Here is a 21,208-nt window from a genome sequence, read left to right on the forward strand (position 1 = left end):
GAAATGAAGATTCAGCCTTGCAATCAGTGACTGCCCTCGGTTATTTCCCTCATAAGCCATTTTCAAACCTCCATGTACACTAAGGACATGGGGAAAAGACTCTGGCTGGGAGTAAAGAGTTCACAGCCATGACGCTGAGGGTCCTGACAGCTGCTCGACTTCTCTAGGCCTCCATCCCTCAGCTACAATTAGAGACTTGATTGCTCCAGCTCTAAAATGCAAAGATGATGTGCTTGTTTGGGTAGTCCAATAAATGCCTTCTCAGTCTACCCTCTTGCTCCTCTCTGATGGTTTATCTTGTATCTGAATTCTCTAGTGCCAACTGCTCCTAGGTTATCTTTACTTTGGGTACTGATTAACCAGGCAGTCCCAATTCTATGCTTTAAAAAAAAAAAGGGAGATGAAAAGAGGACTAGCAGTTCTCAGCTTAAATTTATGTTTAAAAAATATATTCGATGTTTCACAAATTTGTTCTTAGCAAAAAATTCCTAGCTTTAAGCATCCATATAGATTTGCCCTGGCTCCTTCTGTTTTTAATTCAAGGCAGTTGCTTTCAAGAACAGGGCTGACTGGCCATCATCATCAAGTGTTCTGCCCAGGTTCTTATCCTCCTAAGTGGCAGGACATTTGACACACTTTCCTAAAGGTGTAGATAACAGTGCATGGGAATCAAACATGACCAAAATAGAACAGACACCAAAGTAATGTTGAGCACAAGCTCTCTTTCATATCTCCACTTTCTCCAACTCACCATGGAGAGAAACTGTGAAAAAGCATTGCCATCCAGAAACTATTCTGTACATGCAAAACATTCCCATTGATTTGAACTCAGCATAGGGTTGGATGTTGTGACAGAGAATCAGAAAACACTCAGCTGACACACAGAGAAAGTGCTACTTTAATATGAGGCGACCCTCAAAACTTCACAAGGTGGTCTTGAAAGAAGAATAGATCTTTACTAGCTGGAGAAGACAAGAAGGACATTTTGGGGAGAAAGAATGATGTGTGCAAAGCAGAGAGGCTTCCTCTAAAAGGAGAAGTTACCGTGTTTGGCATGTCATGGGGAGGGAATAGACAATAATTGGAGATGAAGCTAAGGTCAGCTGCTGCTACCAGTCTGTGCTTGCCGTACTGGTCATCTGAATTTTACTGGGTAGAATTCAGCGATTAAAGAGACAACTGTCATCAGGGATGGGGCATGCTCAGATTGGATAAAAATAAAATAGGTAAAACTGTTAGAGGCATCCAGTATGTAGCAATAATTGAGGTCTGGGAGAGGGGCTGTTGGGGTGAAAAGAGGGAGGTGTTGAACTAGAGTTGCTTTCATTGAAAACCAACTGGATATTGGAGAGATGAGGTCCACAATGACCTGGAGGCTTCCGCTTTGGCTCATTAGGTGTATGGCAGCATCACTGGCCACGCCGTGAAAAACAAAGATGGAGGAAGACAGAACAAAGGTTGGGACCACGGACACTAAACTGAGTGGGCTGACAGAAGGCAAAGAGGAAATCAGAACCCTAGAGAAAAGAACCACTTGGGCAAAGTAAGGCAGGGAAGGAGACAGGAAATGTGTGGGCAGAGGGACACAGGAGATTAAAAAAACCGATGATGTCAGAGAAACCAGATGCAGATAGATGGACATGAGGGGGTGCAGACCAGCTGCTGTGCCAAATGTGGCAATATGGGCTGGTAGGTGAAGGACGGAAATGGGCACCACAGAGCCACACCCAAACCCCCAGAGCCCTGAGCATCCCCATGTGGAGGTGAACATTTCCCCTCTCCCTAACTCGATGAGATACCTCTCACGACATTTGACATATGCCTTGTACAAAGTACCGGTATATTTGCTACATGAAGCCAAGGGGAATGGAAGCTTTCCCATATTCCCACAATGCCAGAAGGCAGAGCCTGGCTCTAGCCACCCCCACTCAACAACTTAAAACCAAATCAGTCCCCAAAGTATTGAAAAGGCAAGATAGGAAACAATGACTAATGTGGGCCCAGGAATGAAACCAAAGCACGCAGCAATATGCACACATGCAGATGCAGCGCTGGCCTCCTCCCCCGCGGCCCGTCCAGACCGTTTGGAAAGAATAGACGATTAGGCCTCAGTATAATTCATTCTCTTTCACAGAAGTAGAAATTAATTGCTGTGTAAGTGACTAGAGAAAGCAAAAAACTACATAAATGCTTATACACAATAATCATTAAATGTGCCCTTCCGAGCAGTGGCGGGAGAAAGTGGGGACTGGGAGAGAATTAAAAATGGCACTTAAGTGCTGTGACCTCGGGGTGAGTCAGAAAACAATAAAATTCCTGTTTAAGGAAAAAGAGAGAAAAGAAATAACCCGGGTATAACAACGTATAGTATATATCTAGGGGCAAGTGCAGGGAGCCGTGCTTTTCTCATGATAGGGAATACGTAAGGGAGATCCAAAGAGATACTGCCTTTCTAAGGGGAAAAAAAGAACAGAAGAAGGGATACTGGCAAGAGACTGAGTCACAGAGGGGAAAGCCCAGCACTGTGAGGGAACAAAAGAACAGTACTTACCACTCCATGTTTTTCATAACCTCAGAAAAGGATGGCCCAGTTTATAAATGCACAGCTGTAAACATGACACGCCTCGACGCATGACTTGATCACGAAAGAGTCAGAACTCAAAGTTCAGGTTTCTTAAAATATATAGACAGTATGCACACACAAACACACACACACTTCTCTTTCTCAAGTTTTAAAAAAGTATCTGCTTGAGTCAATTGGAATTTGAACAAGAGCAATGAATGCTTTTTAGCTTTACTCTGAGCCTGGCCATTGAAAATAATTCAAGTTACCAGAACGCATTCTACATTTCACATTCTGGCACTGCCCTTGCGCACAGATTCTGAGGATGCATTTCTATGCTTACAGCACACATTATTCCCTGGTGGTGTGGTCTGGAAGATTGTGTACATCTCACCACCTGGGTCCAGCTTCTTTGAATTGCTCTGAGCACTTCTCATTTACCAGGAAAGAGTCTCTTCTTCTGTGTGATGTATAATAATGTGAAGCTCTTAGCATGATGATCAAAGAATCAGCTAATCAATGCTAAATTAGATACAGATAGAAACACTCCAGTTCACAGGTCTGGCCGATGTAGTAAAATCCACTTTAGAAAATGGAAACCCTTAAGTCTCATTGCAGAGAGTTGATTCAAAACAGATCATCCAGTCCCTATATCAATCAAATAAATGTATATGGACCTGGTGCTTTTCTCCATTATCATAAAATGTATATATACACAATGAAATATTATTCAGCCAAAAAAGCATGAAATTCTGTCATTTGCAACAACATGGAATGGAATCGGAGGTCATTGTGTTAAATGAAATAAGCCACACACAGAAAGAAAAATATCACATGTTCTCACTCATATATGGGAGTTACAAAAGTGGATCTCATGGAGGAAGAGAGGAAACTGATGGTTCCCAGAGGCTGGGAAGGGTAGGGGAAGATGAAGAGAAGCTGGTCAATGTGTATAAAAAATACAGTTAGATACAAGGAATAAGGTCTAGCACTTGAAAGTACAGCAAGGAGAATATAGTTAACAATTTACTTTACATTTCAAAATAGCTAGAACTGGAATGTTCCCAACACAAAGAAAAAATGCCTATAGCAATGGATGTACTAATTACCCTTATTTAATCATTACACATTGTACACATGTATGAAAAGATCACATGTACAAAAATATGCACAACTATTATATATTAACCAAAAAGTTTTTGTGGAAAAAAGGCAGACAACAGATATCTGTCACTTTTCTGGATTTCTTCAGGGATCCTGCCGTTTATGGACTCCAAGCCAGAAAGGAGACACAGGGAAGAAAATGTATATACTTTTGGGCTCAAAAACTAAATTAACCCAGCAGGAAATGGGTTTGCCCTCCTCTGAACAATGCTATACCTCCCTGATGACACAGATCATCCCCCGCCTTAGATAATTTTTATTTGTGTTTATGTCTCGACTCTCCTACTATTTTGCAAGCTCTTCACAAGCAGGACTGCATCTTGGTATCTTAGCTGAGTAATCGCTCGTGTTTTAACAAGGGCTTTATATTTTCCCAATATTCCTTCACACGCACTAATTAATTTGGTCTTCATGAACCTCTCAGTTAGGTGGGGCAGGCACAATTATTATTTTTCTCATTTTATTATTTTTTCATTTTATACATACAGTTAAGATTAAGAAAAGTGAAATGAATTGAAAGTTACATGGCTACTCAGCTTAATTCCAGAGTTCAGAAAGAGGCACATTGATCTAGGTTCCAAAACTAGACCTCCTTCCTCCACACCTAGCTTTTCCTCCTGCCTTCCCACATGCCACCTTATATGGCTGGTGGTCAGCCAGGTGCCCACTACAAGAAAGACACCTAGAGAGAAGAACAAAAAAGAAGAAACATAAGGCAGTTAAAAGAGAAAAAGAGATCTTTTTTTGTGTGTGTGTGAGATGGAGTCTTGCTCTGTTGCCCAGGCTGGAGTGCAGTGGCACAACCTTGGCTCACTGGAACCTGTGCCTCCTGGGTTCAAGCAATTCTCCTGTCTCAGCCTCCTGAGTAGCTAGACTACAGGTGCCTGCCACCACGCTCAGCTAATTTTTGTATTTTTAGTAGAAATGGGGTTTCACCATGTTGGCCAGGCTGGTCTCTAATTCCTGACCTTGTAATCTGCCTGCCTCGGCCTCCCAAAGTGCTGGGATTACCACATGAGCCACTGTGCCTAACCATGTTTTTCTAATCTGAAAAACCCCTGAACACTGTTGTTAGATATGAAATCATGACTGTCTTTTTCTCTCCATAACATAGTCATGAGAAATGCCATTGTCAGAGGAAACAAAAAGGTGTGCGTGTGTGTGCAAGTGTATGCACATGCATTCTTTCTTTAAAGAATAAAGTGAGATTATGAGATCAATGGGATCACTGATGTTGGAATGGGGAGAGCCCTCAGGGGGCATCTGTTTCACTGTTGCTAGAGACGTCCTCAGAACAGAAAACTGGAGCCTGTTGGGGGATGCTCCTGGCAAAGTGACTACTTAGTTATAAAGGAGTGGTATTTTGGCCCATCTACCCTCTTATCCAGTTACTGGCCCTTGGTAACAGAGTAGATGAGAAGGTAAAAACCCCCTGTTAGGTAGAGAGATAGGAGATTAGAAGTCTCCCTACACAAGGAAAAGGCAGTGTCTTAGGTAAGGATCTCCACAAGCAAAGCCTGAGAGATCAATTCCAAGGCAAATCAGGCACTTAATGGAAACACATGAGGGAGTGAAGAAAGCAAGAGAGGGCAGGGGAAAAGGCAAAGATGTGGATTTAGAAGTCGTGTGATCCCACAGGGAGCTCTGGGGTGTAAACTACTCAGAGGTCATTCTGCACAGAGATAAGGGTCTTGAGCTGCTGTACCTCAGCATCAGGTGGTCACTGGCCAAAGGCTGCCCCGTGGCATGGAGGCTGTAACCTCCCAGGCATCTCTGGATGAGGTAGATGTCATTGTTAAGGGCAGTCCTCCAGATGGTGCAGATAGGAGGATCTGGCAGCCAACATCTGCAGCAGCTGGAGGACAGGGGCACTAGCCCTGTTAAGGGGGCCTGGGTGGGGCACTAACACCTTCTACTATAGGCTGCTTCTCACACCTACAGGAGCTGAATTCCAGGTAGGCGGTCTAATTCAGAGCTGGATGCCCTCTCATGGGAACTGTGCCATGGGATCCTCTGCCTGGGATCTGCTGTATTACCCCCTACTTTACAAAATCATATCCATATGTTTCTGTATTCTTCACCTTTAGTGAAACTTGGAGACTCTATATTTGTTGGTGTCTTTCAGTCAGTCACTACCTCCTTATAACAACACATGCAACAGACCTCGCAATTCTGTTTTCCTCCACCCAAATTTCTATTTGTACATCTCAAGGAGAATGGGGTCAATAACTCCCAAAGGCAACCCATTCTATTTTGCTCTTCACTACATGTTGGTAACTTTAATAAAGTAAAAATCTATTTCCTTATTATTTCCATTCACCAAAAGGGTGAAAAATAGGTCTAATTTTTAGATATTAAATACCTTCTCTTCTACAGGTGAAAGAGCCACAGTTCAGATTATTCCACCATGTAGGACATGCCTGTAAATCTGTTTACCCATCTGGCCCCTACCCAGTGAAGAAATTCCAGTCTGTCCATGACCCCATTTAAGGAGGTGCCCAGAACTACCCAGCCCTCCGGGAGTCATGTGACCCACATAGATCAAAGGAGGATTATCCTTTTTGTTTGGGACACAGCAGTTCAATTAATGCAGTCTAAAAGTAACTTCATGATTTAAATAAAGTCTACTATATGATCCATTATACCACTGATTTAAACTGACTCGTAAATAAACAAATCTACAGATATTTGCATATGCTGTCTGTCTCAACCCAACTTTTGTTTCTAGATTGATTTTTTAAAAACTTAAATATAGGCTGGCCAGGCATGGGGGCTCACACCTGTAATCCCAGCATTTTGGGAGGCCGAGGCGGGGGGGGAGGATCACAAGGTCAAAAGACAGAGGCCATCCTGGCCAACATGGTGAAACCCCGTCTCCACTAAAAATATAAAAATCAGCTGGGTGTGGTAGTTTGTGCCTGTAGTCCCAGCTACTCAGGAGGCTGAAGCAGGAGAATCACTTGAACCCGGGAGGTGGAGGTTGCAGTGAGCTGAGATTGCACCATTGGACTCCAACCTGGTAACAGAGTGAGACTTTGTCTCAAAAAAGAAAAAACAAAACAAAGGAAAACAAAATTTAAGTATAGGCTTTTATATCTATTCAATTAAACCTTAATGTTGTTCCATCACTCCAACCTGAAATGATCTCTCCAGGTAGTAATTCTGTTACTCGAAGTATGTGCCGTGCTTCCAGGTTTCATGCCAATCATGATATTGACACATATATTATCTATTATCATCAAAATCATTGATAGAAAAGAAAATCTTGATGGGGCTAAGAGTGGATCCTCATAGCCCATCCTTAGAGACCAGCCCCACACAGGAGCCATTCTAGTGCACACACAGTTTGATTCATGCTTTTTTCAAGACCCAGCCTAAATGATATGATCAATACATTTCTTCAGACATGTATTCTTATAAACTGAGTTGTGAAGAATACAAAATAATTTATAAAATATGTGTAGTTACATGCATTTAGTAGAATATTAAAACAGAATATGAAGCCAGTAGTAGTTTTACAAATAAAAATAATCCAAGGAGATGAAGGCCAAATATAGAATATAATTTCAGAATAAAAAGATCATTTTTTTCCATGTAGAAGAAGTTGGCAAGTCTGAGGGGGGAAAAGGATTGATGACTGGCCTCTGGATAGGGACCCATGGAATACAAATTGTATTAAGGGAAATGGGTGGTCAGGGATAAGAGAATACAACAGACTAAATGACTATATTAGTTATCTGTTGCTGTATGACAAATTCATACCACATTAGCAGCTTAAAAGAACAAAAGTTATTTTACAGCTTCCATGGGTCAGGAGTCTGAGCTTAGGTTAGCTCAGCCCTTTGTTCAGGACATCACCAGGCTGAAATCAAGGTGTTAGCTAAAGCTGCAAACTCAGCTATGGCTTGGGTCTCCTTCCAATCTAACTGGTTGCTGGTGGAATTCAGTTCTTTGCAATTGCAGGACAGAGTTCCCCACTTTTGCTGGCTGCAAGCTGAGGGCTGTTCTCAGCTCCTAAAGGCCACCTGCCATTCTATGCCATATGGCCTTCTCCACTCTATGGCAATTAGCTCTTCAAGGCCAGAAGGGTAAACACGGTTCGTTCTGCTAAAATGGAGTCCTATACTAAGTAAAGTAGTCAAGGGAGTGATTATCCTATCACATTCACAGGTCCAGGCCAAGCAAAGAGAGGAGATTAGAGACACTGTGTACACCAAGGGGTAGGAATCTTTGGAGCCATCCCAGAATTCCACCTGCCACAGTGACTTACCATGGCTGAGGCATAGTATGGATCTGTGGTAGAAGAGGAACCTGGAGAGGACTTCCATGCCTTGCTATGGAGTTTGAACATTATACTGAAAGTAATGGAAGCACATTAACAGATACCTCTCCCTTTGGGGAGGTACAAGAAAATGTTATCAGTAATAGTGATTAAGAAAGTATTCTAGGAAGCATGGAGTTTAGAGAGAGTATTATTGAATGAGCTGAGGCAATACATGTAAAACATAGCATAACCCATATATAAACTTGATTCTATTTATAGTTTACTCATCCTGCTTGCCTATAAGACTGCTATGAGAAAGCGAAGCTAAGCTACACCTTGCCCTGTTGCCCTTGTGATTAAGTGTGCCCTTCACATATAGCAACAGATGAAACAAAAATATTTTTGCATCACTAGAGACTCTTTCCAAAACAGAAACACCATATCTTACTCCAGTCCCCCCATCCAAAAACATTCTAAAAAGACTTGAGCTTCTTTCCTGTGAGTTGCTGGCTCCCTCAAGAAAAAATATTTATCTCTGACTTTAGAATACAGATATCTGCAGATATGTGAGGATCCAGACAGGTAGGATAAGCATGTGAGAACTGCTGCTTTTTCACCAATGAGGATTTTGAACAGATTAATGGTAACTTTGTGGGCTATTTTTTTCCTTTAAGTACCTGTGGTATTCTTTTTTCAGGGACTCCTGTGCTTCTAAAGGCTGGACAATTCTCCAAACATTACAAGTAAAAAGTACTTCAACGTTCAGTTTGTCTTTGAGTTTTCCATTCACAACTGTGTCTATACCTTGTATCCTCAAGAGCAACCACAATGTTTATTTTTAAATATAATAATATTATCTATAAGCTACTTATTACATGTCAGGTAAAGCACTGATCTCAGAGCTTCATATCCTCATAATCAAATGAGGAAACCACAGCATAGAAAATTCAATTAACTTGTTGGGGTTTACATAGGTTGCTAATGGTAGAGCTGGGATATTAATCAAGGTAGCATATTCTGCAATGGTTCACAGTCTTGGGGGAAAAAAAAGGCACTTACTACTCTTGTAAGGGTGACCCTTGAGGCATTCGATACATGATTGCTGATTAGCAATGACTACTTTTGAGGTGGCAGAGTCAAAAATATGTTAAAACTAAGGTCTAGCCACTATAAGATTATGTCATAGAAGGGACACAGAAACATTAGGATAAATAAATCCAGGAGGAAATTCTTAAAAATAAGTCAAATAAACCTCAGATCTATGCAATAAATCAAGAAAAAGAGAAAGAAGCACACATATAAAAATCTTAGAAATTATAAGAAAATACTGTGTTCAATTCATGCTTACTACTTTAGAATATTAACAAAAGGACAAATTTCAGGTATAATATGAATTACCCAAATTGCCACAAATAGAAGAAGAAACACTGAATAGATGAATTGATTAGACAAAGCAATCTGTAAAAATCTGTAAAAGTTATAAAAGCATTATCTTGTTCAAAAATTAATCCTGATGCAGAGAATTTCAGAGGAAAAAAAATGATGATGAAAATATAATTCCCATAGGTGCAGAACACAGGACATGATAAAATCTTTCTAATCATTAAATACAATTTACATAATTTTGATATCAAAACTAATAAGATAGCATAACAATTCAACTAAGGACCAAATCATTATGAAAATTGATGCAATAATCTCAAACAAATATGGAATACAGCAGTAAGTTAAGGAAACATTTCATCAGGGCCAAGTAGGCTTTACTCCAAGAATAAAAAGATGATTAAATATTAGGAAATTTATAATTATAGTACACCATTTTAATAGATCAAAGGCAAAACTTGCACAATAATTTAAAAGAAACTATGATACTCTGTATCAAGTCTGATATTAAACACATTATAAATAATTCTGACTGGATACTCATAATATCCTCACAAGATATTTACATGATTATCTTCATATTACAGAGTAAGAGGCTGAAATTGGAAGGGAACAAATAAATTGCTTAATGTTACACAATTCTAAGAGGAGGAGATATAATCTGACTTCTGTTGTGTCTGGCCATGAATCCCATGCTCCAGCTTCCATGTTATATTCTCCTCATGGATAATAATTTACTAAAATAATCTAAAAGGCATTTTATAGTATCCCCAAACCCAGTTTTTTATTTAAAAAATTCTCAGCATATTAGGAGTGCAGTAAAATTCCTTTAACATGGTTAGAAAAAAATCTATCATCAAATAAATAGCTGTTAAAATCAGAAACAAGATAAGAGTAGAATGCTGGTGAGTATTTTGAACATTGCTATGAAAATTCTGGCTAATATTATAGGATACAATCAACAAAGAAGAGATACATTACTTGGAAAGGTGAGAGAGTCATTATTTGATTATTATATAACTGTTTATAAATAAAACTGAGAATAACTAAATGAAAAATAATTAGCATTAACAAATAAATAGAATCAAAAATCAAAATATTAAAAGCAGTAGCTTTCATATAACAGTAACCGCCAATTAGAAAACAATATTTTAAATAATCTCAAAAGTAATTACAAAGTATCTAATACTTAGAAATAACCTTAAAAAGAAACATGCAGGACTTCTACAAAGAAATGATTTTTTGGTCACATTACATAAGACTTGAAAACACAAAGAGATATTTTGAAATGACTGACAATTGTAAAGATGCAAACTTTTCCCAAATAATTCATAACTTGCACATAATTCTGTACAAAGTACACCAAGTTTTTTTTTTTTTTTTTTTTTAGGCAGGGTTTCGCTCTTGTTGTCCAGGCTGGAGTGCAATGGCATGATCTCGGCTCACTGCAACCTCTGCCTCCCGGTTTAAGCCTCCTAGGTAGCTGGGACTACAAGCGTGCACCACGATACCTGGTTAATTTTGTATTTTTAGGGGAGACAGGGTTTTACCATGATGGTCAGCCTGGTCTTGAACTCCTGACCTCGAGTGATCCACTTGCCTCGGCCTGCCAAACTGCTGGGATTATAGGCATGAGCCACCACGCCCAGCCCAAAATTTTTTAAATTTGAAAATTAATTCCAATATTTACCTTAAAGAATCCTGAGATAATAATTGCTAAGATAAATTTAAAATACAGAAATATGAAAGGGTTAGGGGCCGCCATATCAGAAACAGACTATAATACAAATTACCATGGGACATATAAACTATAATATGGTTCTGCTACGATAATCAATAGATGGTTATGGAAATGGAGAGCCCAGATACAGAAACATATATACTAATTAAAAGATAAATTTAATCACAAATCAGTGAAGACAAGAGCATTCATTTAATAAATGACATCGAATTAACTATTGAAATAGTTTAAAATATATGCTGCTGTCTCAAACTATATGTTAAAATAATACAAATAAATTTTATAGTAAATTTTAAAATAAAATAGTGAAGGATTATATAAAATACAGGTGGTTATTTATCAGCTATTGAACTTAGCAAATAATTTCTAAACATATAAGTAGTGAAATGTATCAGAGTAATAGTGGATTTGACTGGAGTAGCAAAGGTGAAACACAGTCATATATCAGAGAGCATAATGCTCAAAAGACAAACACCAAACTGGAAAAATAATTTCCAGAGACATAACACACAAAGATAGTTCATATGCAAGATGTCAACATCTCAATGGATAAATGGGCAAAGAACATAGATCAACAAGTTACCAAAAATCCTTATAATTATCCATAAGCATTCAACATTTTAAAAAATGATTAATGCTTAATGTTGTTGAGTGTGAGGAGAAATAGTCATGACACTGACAGTAGGTGTATAAATTAATATCGTTGGCCACATGTAAGAAGAATTGTTAAAACATCCATGCCCTCTGGTTGCCTCTCCTAGGAACTATCCAATAGAAACAATTAAGAAGGTGGCAAAAGATGTAACACAAGGCTAGTCAAGGTCATATCATTCATTCTAGGCAGAAACAAAAACATTCAACCATAGAGGTACATCCAAAAGTGCAATATTATACAGTCATTGGATAATCATGTTTCGAAAAATATTTAATGTGATGAGAAAATTTTCCCAGTCAAGTGAACATAAATAAGACATAAACTTTGTCTAGACCACAATTGTGATTCTGTGACGTAATCACATATCCAAAGAAAAAAACCGGAAGAAAATATGCCAAAATGTTACAGCTGCTATCTCTGAATACTAAAATAGGCAGTTTTTATTTTCTACACTGAATATCAGAATAAAATTTATTAAAGAATAGAAACAATATTGTAAAGAGAAATCAGAAGCTGGACACACTAGTTATGATCTTCTAAGGAAGTAAGAAAGCCTTTGCTTTTTATATTCCTCTAGTTTTACTGCATGATCTCAGAGGAAAATGAGTGTCCCATCAGCCATCTTTGCCTCTGAAAAGAATTGTCCCAGAAGCCATCTCTCTATCAGATCTGGCTAATTCTTTCTCTGCTCCTTCCACTCTGGCCTCTTCCTGCTTACCTCTGCCAATCTCTTTTCCTTCCACTCAAATTCTGGTCGCAACAAAACAGAAAGGAGGTTTGGAGAGAGGTCAGTATACTGAGTTATTATCAAGGGAATTATGTGTATTTGAGTGTTTCTGCAAAAATGCATTCTGCTGCTGCTAAATTATCATTCCATAACATGATCTACATTGGAAAGATCTTTCTCAAAAAAAAAAAAAAAGTATACTCTTGAAAATTCCTGCAAGGCCTCCTGTGATTATGACATCAGAAGTCTATTTCTCCTTCACAAGTATAATTCATGGAGCTTTTTGAAACCATCTCATGTGATCACTCAACAATATTCAGGAATATTTATGGGGTGCCCTCCATGGTTCTGGGTAATATAATGTGAGTGTGGGCAGCGAAATCATGGTCCTTGGAGATGTCCACACCTTTATCCTGAAATTTGTGAATAAGTTAGCTTCTGTGGCAGTACTTACACATGTGATTGAGGTAGGGATCTTGAGATGGGGAGCTTATCCTACATTATTTGGGTGGGCCCAAAATAATCACAGAGATCTTTACAAGGAAATAGGCAGAAGAGTCAAGATAGTTGTTGTCCTTGCAAAGTATTTTTTGCAACTTCCCAGTCTCCCATGATTACAGGGGACACAGTTATGCAAATATGGCCTCCATTTTTATAAGAAATGAAGGAATTAAAAGTAGATGGAAACTCTATAGCAACATGTATTTTAATTATAAAATTAGTAGGCACAGACTCCCCTTTCCAATTAGTTTTTAAGTCAAATCAATCAAATTTCAAAGAGCTGTTATGCATTTATTTTTAAAATTTAATTAGGAAAAAAAGTGAAGCAATTAATGAATGTTATCAATTATAATACATTACCATGAGAAAACCCCAACAACCCTTAAGTATGATTGAATATTTTGTAGTCTATAACAATGAACTAGGTTTAGCCATTTTAAAACATTAATTCCTGAGCTTAAAATAATCTCAACAACTCAAACAGGTCTAAGTGAACCTGCAGTGAACCTAGGAGATAACTTTGTCATGCTACGCCCTTCTTTGAACTAATGGGAGGGTTTGATCTCAGAGAGAATACCTTTCGTTTCATCTTGTCCTGTGAATTTGTTAATAAGTTTAATTGTCAGCTGTTTGTTTTCATGATGACACAGGGATATCTTTACTTCTGTTTATCCTGTGTATAGTCAGAGGCAATATGACCCTTTTCTTTGAAATGAATGATTTCAAGCTTAACGGAAATTTAAAGTACTATATAACAAAACTCTAAAATCCTGGAGGGGAGTCCTGGAGAGAAATAGGTGAGGAGGCATCAGATAATAAATTAGCAATGAAAGCCAAGAAAACTCGAGAGTCTGACCATTTTAGCCCATAGAATGTGTGAGGGGTCAGCGCTCGGCAAATGGGAGGAGATGGGGAATGAAGTTTTCATAATTTAATGATCACCTAAATGGTATTGGAGGAATTTGAATTATAGAGAGAAAAGTAATTGCTTCTTGCTGACCATCAAGATTGTTAACAGGTTTCAAGGAAAGAGAGCAGGAGTCATCACGACCACTTCATTTGGTAATTATTTATGAAGTACCTTCCTGCCCTTGATGACGAATTCTCTCTTTCTTTGAAACCTGCAGCAATCTTCTTGGTCAGCAAGAAGCAACTACTTCTTTCTTTATAGCTCAAACTCTTATGATACCATTTGGGTGACCACTGAATTATGAATCCTTCTTTCCACATGTCCCATTTCCCGAACCCTGACCCCTGACACATTCCAAATGCAGAAATGATCAGATTCTCTTGAGTTCTCTTGGTTTTCACTGGAGATTTATCATTAAAGGTGGAAGTACAACTTAATTTTATAAAGACTCAGATATATGAAATAATCAGCATAATCACATAGAAACACAATTCAGGGATCAAAATGCTATTGAAAAAAATCTTTTAAAAGTCTCCATTATAAAAACAATTACTGCTCAACTCTGAGAAAAGCAATAATACCAAAAGAGGTTAAACAGAATGAAAGGTACAATGTTGGTCATTAACGATTACTTTAGATAACTATATAAACAATTTTTCAGAGGCACTTGTTATCAATTAGGAAAGCTAAAATACACAGATAAGCAGGCCTTGTTCTGCTTCCTTCCATTGGCTACAGAAGCAGCCTAGACAGGGGCCTTTATTAAAATATACTTGTATACCTCCCATCTCGACAACCTAAAAGTTCATTTCCTGAACATAAACACAACCCATTAAGTACCTGTCATGAGGCTACAAAACATAAAAAATCTTGGTCTTTGTTTTGGTCTTCAGTTTGTTTGGCTAAATGTATATTAAATGTTCAAGCGTCAGCAAGTTCTGGTTATGAAAACTAATATTCAAACATAGAAATGCCCTTTCAGAGAAAGAAAACCCCTGCCACTGGCTTTGGAGAGGAAGGGGAATACAAGCCAGAGGATGACAGGGAAGGACTCTGTGCCACCAGTTAAAAATAAATGACAGAGGAGCCCATGCAAAAGCAGGCCAGAAAGGTGCGAATTTAGAGAATGGCAAACAAAACAGCCAAAATAAGGTCAAGGACAGATGTAAGACAGAAGAAGTCAAAGCAGGAATGGATTGAGTATGAAGGCAAAGGCAAAATTCTGAATTTGACAGAGGGAGTGATGGGTAGCCACGTGGCTAGTTAGAGGGTGACTGTAAAGTCGGCCAATGAAAGACAAAGTATGAAAGGGAAAATCAGCTCTTTAGAAATGATTATTAAAAATTCTTGAAGGCAAGCTACTTATAGGCATATTTCAGTACAAGTACGGTGAGCACTGTATACCAATATAATGAATCTTCCTTATTTTAACTCTGTTCTCAACTATTGTCATGGATTTCACATATATATGACCCATTTCTGACATCAGGGAAGGTCACTTTCATATTAAAATTCAATATGTTCACCACTGTCACATTAACTCTCCTCAGGAAGGTCCGATGGCTGGTTGACAGAAATGGGCATTTTGGGAGGAAATTCCCAGGACCATGTAACCCAGCTGGAGAACACCGCTGGTGGAAAGACAGCAGTACTATATATTAACTCAGCAGGGAAAATAAATTTTTCTTTCTGCTTATTAATAGACCAACATTTAGTCCAACAGCTCTAATTTGCCATGGAATTTTTGACTTTCCCTCCTGAAAACTGAAAGTCATGTTAATGGTTTTCTGCACAATGCTTGCCTACAAATTCTGTGACTATTTGCATATGGTTTAGGGATGTGAGTGAAGATTTTTCAAAATAGGGAAGACGGTCCAAAGACTATTAGCCTTATCTTTTCACTAAAACCCAAATATGGGAGACTATCTTAATTCAAAGGAGGCAATATAGTGATAAGCTTTTCTGTGCTGGTTTTAGTAATAACTTGTAGTAATGAAAAAAAAGAAGATGAAGTTTGAATGAATAATAGGAGATTTAAAAAAGACACTATCTTGGCTTTTAGGTTCTTAGTGGGACTTACTGCTTTGATTTATAAGTAATAATCATAGAGGTAGAAATGAGACAATCTAATATCTAAGCATTCAAATGAACATTATATGAATGAATGAGGAAGGAAGAAAAGGAGGGAAGAAAGAGGAAGGGGAGAAGAAAGAGAGGAGGGGAGTTAGCTGGGAAGAAAACAGAGGAAGGAAGGGAGAGAAAAGAAGGAAACTGGACCACTTTAAAGAAAGCATCATAACTTAATATTTAAGATTCTTATTTTATACAACTCATTTAATTATTTAAGAAAGAAAATTTGCATGGGTATAATGTACAACTGTAGCTTAGAGACCATGTGATATTATTCATAGTCTGAAAAGTCTTTGTATTTATTCTTAGGAAATAAGGACTAAATACTAAAAAAAAAAATATTCCTGCAGAGAGGCAGGTAAATGAACAGCAAAACTTACAGCAGACCCCACATTTACATTGGCAACCCTCACAAAAACTGATTTGCCCTGATGTTTATTTCCTCTGAACATTTACTTATGAGTGTCAAATTCTGAAAGAAACCTAATTACAAAAAGTGACATTTTCTTTCCATTTGCGCATTTACGTACATATTCTACATTTTTCTGAAGCATTATTTATTTTTTCTTTTAAAAATGTCCCACCTGATTTATCTATGAGGTCTTTCAGTCTCAATTCATGACAACCTTTATACTTACTGTTCCTAAAATCTCAAAGACAAGTTTCTGAGTTATGCAATAATGAACTTCATTCTTTTGTACAAATTAAACCAGGTGTTATAAAGTGTAGGTAAATGAAAAACTGGGGTTAACAAAAAAAGACCAATCTATAGTAGGCTCCACTTTTTTTTTTTTTTTTGAGAAAGAGATTAAGGTGCATACAGTCAACTGGTATGAAGGTCACCAAACAAAATGTTGCAATCTTAAAGTGCCAGTGTGCCACAGCAGCTCGGATCTAATCCATGCAGCTTTTTCTCTTTCCTTTTATTGTTTCAGAATCATTCATCAATGTGTATCAGAGAGTCTGTTATATTTGCAGCAAAATGTTCTAAAATTTAGACAAGTTTTTCTTTAAAGTGAAATCAAAATGCTTAAATAATAAAACTTTAAAAATGTTGTTTTCCCACACCTGGCTTTTGTTATAGCAAAAGTGACCCACAAGGTCAAAACTCCGCAATTATTTACTTGTGATACATATGAGCTGTGACAAGTCTATCCTTAATTATTTATCCACTTACCAACGATGTCTAAATTACCAAATTATTTCAGTTGGAGATTTTCAGATATTCCTGGGAAAGAGTTGAGTTGAAAGCTACGAGCCACTACACGTACCTTTCTTTTTTTTTTTTTTTTTTTTTTTTTGAGACAAAGTCTTGCTGTGTCACCCAGGCTGTAGTGCAATGGTGGGACCTCAGCTCACTGCAACCTTCACTTCCTGGGTTCAAGTGATTCTCCTGCCTCAGCTTCCCAAGTAGCTGGGACTACAGGCGCCTACTACCACGCCCAGCTAATTCTTTTTGTATTTTTAGTAGAGGTGGGGTTTCACTATGTTGGCCAGGCTGGTCTTGAACTCCTGACCTCATGATCCTCCCACCTTGGCCTCCCAAAGTGCTGGGATTACAGGTGTGAGCCACTGGGTCCGGCCTACATGTACTTTTAGCTTTCAAAAGTCAGAGTCAAATCAGAAGGAAGAATTTCTGGTATGGGGACCTCCATTCGCTTCTGCCTGCTCCTGATCTGCTGTTTTCCTGTTGGCAATGACAGCTCCTTATAAAGCAAATAGCTCCTCACTCTGAATGGAAACTCTCATCTCCTCACTCCATGTTGCAAGCACAGAGCTCCCTGAGAGTCATTTAGGTAGTGAATCAGACTCTCAGCCAGTAAGCACAAAGCTGACCTTTAAACCTCAGCCTTTAATAGAGCATTGGGTTATTTTACTTTGTGTTTGCTCAACAGTGCTGGGGTCGAAGGGCTGGGTTTACTGACATGGGGTGAACTGGGGAACCTTGCTCCAACTCCCATGTTGCAACTGATAGAAAAGGGTCAGGGGCTGGGCTGGTAGGAGCCTAAACCCCAACCTCAATTGTGCCCAGTATCACAGATGTTAGAATACACTCTGAAGTTGTCAGCATTTAGAGATGACTGGATTACACCAGGCTGAAGACTAGCCCTTAGCTACCAACTATGGGAGAAATGAGAAGGAGTCTTGGGGGCTGCGGAGTAAGCATTCACCTTTTCCCAGTACAGATCTTGAGGTGAAAGAAGAAATCAGTAATACCGATTCTGTGTTTATTTAAACATTAATATTTAATTTCTCATGGGTATTTGTGCATTGGTTTTGAATTTTAAAAATAGTGCATTAAAATAATATTTGTTGTGATTGCTTGGATTTTTGACACTCCCTTCTGTTTGGTGCCCAAGGTGCGTGCGTCACTTGCTTCACCCTAGTCCTGGCCCTGCCCTGTCACTTCATGGTTCCCACCCAACATTTTCATCTAAAAATCTAGGCAGGCTGGGGGGCGGGGGGGAGATGCTTACAGTGGAGTTGAGAAGGAGAGAAGTGTCCAAATCATCCCAGAAAATCATTACTGAGCATGTAGTATGTGCCAGTGTACATTCCTTTGGTCCTCACCTATGAGGATGGCCTACTAATCTTCTGCAGAGAAAGATGACACTCTGAAGAACATGCCTCCTTCCACTTTCCTCCATCCCAGGAACTGGCTCTATAAACCGCCTGGCGCTCAAGCAGGAACCTGGGGACTGTCCATGACCCCTCCTCTCTAACCCATTTGTAACTATTTGTGGTCACTCAAATAGTAAATGGAGAGATAAATTTCAAAAGATAGTCTGTTTGATTACAATGTTTACACTCTTTTTCCTATAACTGCCACCTCTCCCAAGAAAATTGGGCTCGTTAAATTGTCCTGACATCCTATTGGCTGGTCCAGGACAAGGTTGTATTATTTATAACTGCTGTTATGCAAATTTCTCCAGTATATTTCAGTTTGATTTTGAATATCAGCTCTATCTCTGGCCCAAGACGCTACTCTGAGCACCAGATTCTAGCTGCCTGACATCTCCACTCAGATATCTCACATCCATCCAAACAGCTCCAAAATAAGATTCTTGATATTCCCCTCAAATCCTCATTCTCCCCAGTTTCCTCCATCTTGAGCACTGGTACCACCAAGTACCTTGTACACAAGCCGGTTACCTGTCAATTGTCTTTGAAAGTTCCCTCCTCTTCTCCATCCAAACTATCACCAACACTTGTCTATTTAAGTAGTCAAAACAATTAACAGCAGCAGTAGTTCTTAAAGCATTCACTATGTGCCAGGTACTCTTGTGATGCATATACAGCATTATTAACTCATTTGATTTTCATAACAACTTCACGTCATGGCACCTATTATTATTTCCATTTAATGGTGGCACAGGAAAGCTAATTTGCCCAAGGTCATACAGCTAGTAAGAGAGGAAATTAGTACTATAACCCAGTCATTCTGACTTCAGAACATACACTTTTAGCCATGACGCTTCAGCTCCAAAACTCCCAGGTCCATTCACCTGACTCGTTTTCCACGCTCCCATTTTAGTTCAAGCCCACTCATTTTAGCCATTGCTCATTCTAGCAACTGCAAAGATCTCCCAAGTGGTCATCTTGGTTCTCTTTCCACCTCGTTTCCACACATCAATCTTCCTGAAGCAGCTAGCAGGATCATCTTAAAGTCTATATTGGATCGCGCCATCTCCGCTGCTCAAATCCACAAAACCACTTAACTACTTTCTGAATAAATTTCAAACTCCTTCATGTGGACTCTAAGGTGTATGTGAACCGGTCCCTTCCCTTTTCCCAGATTTTGTCTCCTGCTCTTCCCTACCTCACCATCTTTCTATTCCACTCGCCTTCCTGCCCGTCCGTAAACCCAGCAAATTCATTCCTGCCTCATGGCCTTTGCACACGCTGTTCTCTCTGCCTGCAGTGCTCTCCTCCCCCTCAAGACTGCTCCATCAAATCCTCAGTGTGTGTCAGGGTCCTTTCTTGACCCCTCTCCCCAAACTAAAGTAGCCTCTGTATTATTTTATCTTAGCACCATCTCTCTTCTTTCATGGCAATAAAAACTCATTTAAGGAAATATAAAATGGAATAAAAATTTTGCAAATCACATCTCTGATAAGGAACTTGTATCTTGAATATATAAAATACTCAATAGTGAAAAGAAAATATAATTTAAAAACAGGCAAAGGATCTGGAATATTACTAAGCAATCTAAAGAAATTAATTTTATTGATACGTGGTATGACATGATAACCTCTGGAAAATTAGGCTTAGCGAAAGAAATCAGTCACAAAAAGCCACATATTGTATTATTTCATATATATGAGATGTCCAGAAGAGGGAATTCATAATTCCTACAAACAGAAAGTCGATTATTTGTTGCTGAGAGCTGGAGAGGGCAATGAGGAACAAGTGTTAATGAGTGTGAGGTTTTTGAGGGGAGTGATTTAAAATGATCTAAAATTAATAGTGGTGATAGTTGCAAACTGAGACCATACTAAAAATCACTCAATTGTATACACTTTACGTGAGTAAATTGCATGGCATGTGGATTCTCAATAAAGCTGTTTAAAAATAAAACGGAGTATAGTTTTTAATGCACTTTAAAATGGACCTATGTTTGGCATTTACGAGGCAGGTGTGGCTTAACTGAAAAGTATATACAACTTGCTTTTGATAGAAGAAGATAAGTTTTAGACAAAACTTCCTCACAGAGAATTTATAATCTCTCTCTCTCTTCTCATAATTCCTAGTCTCTTTTGTCTTTTTCTAGAGGCACTGTTGAAATCCTAGAATAAGATTTATAGAATTTATATGCAATGAGATGTAAGAGATAATGTAGTTTCTGATTGTAGAAAAAAGAAAACATACTCAAAAAGAATAAACATCCTTTCCAAGATCACAAAGATAATGAGCATGAGAATCAGAGCTTTCCAGGTCAAAGCTTTATTTTTTATTTTTCAACAGCACCATAGAAAATGTGGAGTAGTGAATGGTATTTTCCAAAACATCTTGGCCAAAGTTGCCAACAATTGACAAGGATGAAGTCTACACATAATTGCTTTTTATTGAAGTCATTCCCTCAGTAGCCCTTGACTGAGTGCTTGGCTTGTATTAGTCACTTTAGGAATAAAGACTTCCTTTTTTTTTTTTTAAGACAGCAATGAGTAGG

At 38.5% G+C, this 21,208-nt stretch overlaps 1 protein-coding gene and 1 long non-coding RNA gene across 5 annotated transcripts in view; one reads left to right on the plus strand and one right to left on the minus strand.

The window, feature by feature from the left end:
- The window catches only part of THRB (thyroid hormone receptor beta), a 375,781-nt gene that overhangs the window by 314,066 nt on the left and 40,507 nt on the right, over positions 1 to 21,208 (minus strand). The gene's annotated exons all lie outside the window — the stretch shown is intronic.
- LOC116542762 lies at positions 573 to 14,491 on the plus strand. The gene is made up of 3 exons (XR_004265345.1): positions 573 to 586; positions 3,421 to 3,428; positions 14,392 to 14,491. It is a non-coding gene; the product is annotated as an uncharacterized LOC116542762 (long non-coding RNA).

This window comes from Sapajus apella, unplaced genomic scaffold (genome assembly GCF_009761245.1).
Source record: "Sapajus apella isolate SASKATOON/1434 unplaced genomic scaffold, GSC_monkey_1.0 scaffold4, whole genome shotgun sequence".
Taxonomy (NCBI): domain Eukaryota; kingdom Metazoa; phylum Chordata; class Mammalia; order Primates; family Cebidae; genus Sapajus; species Sapajus apella.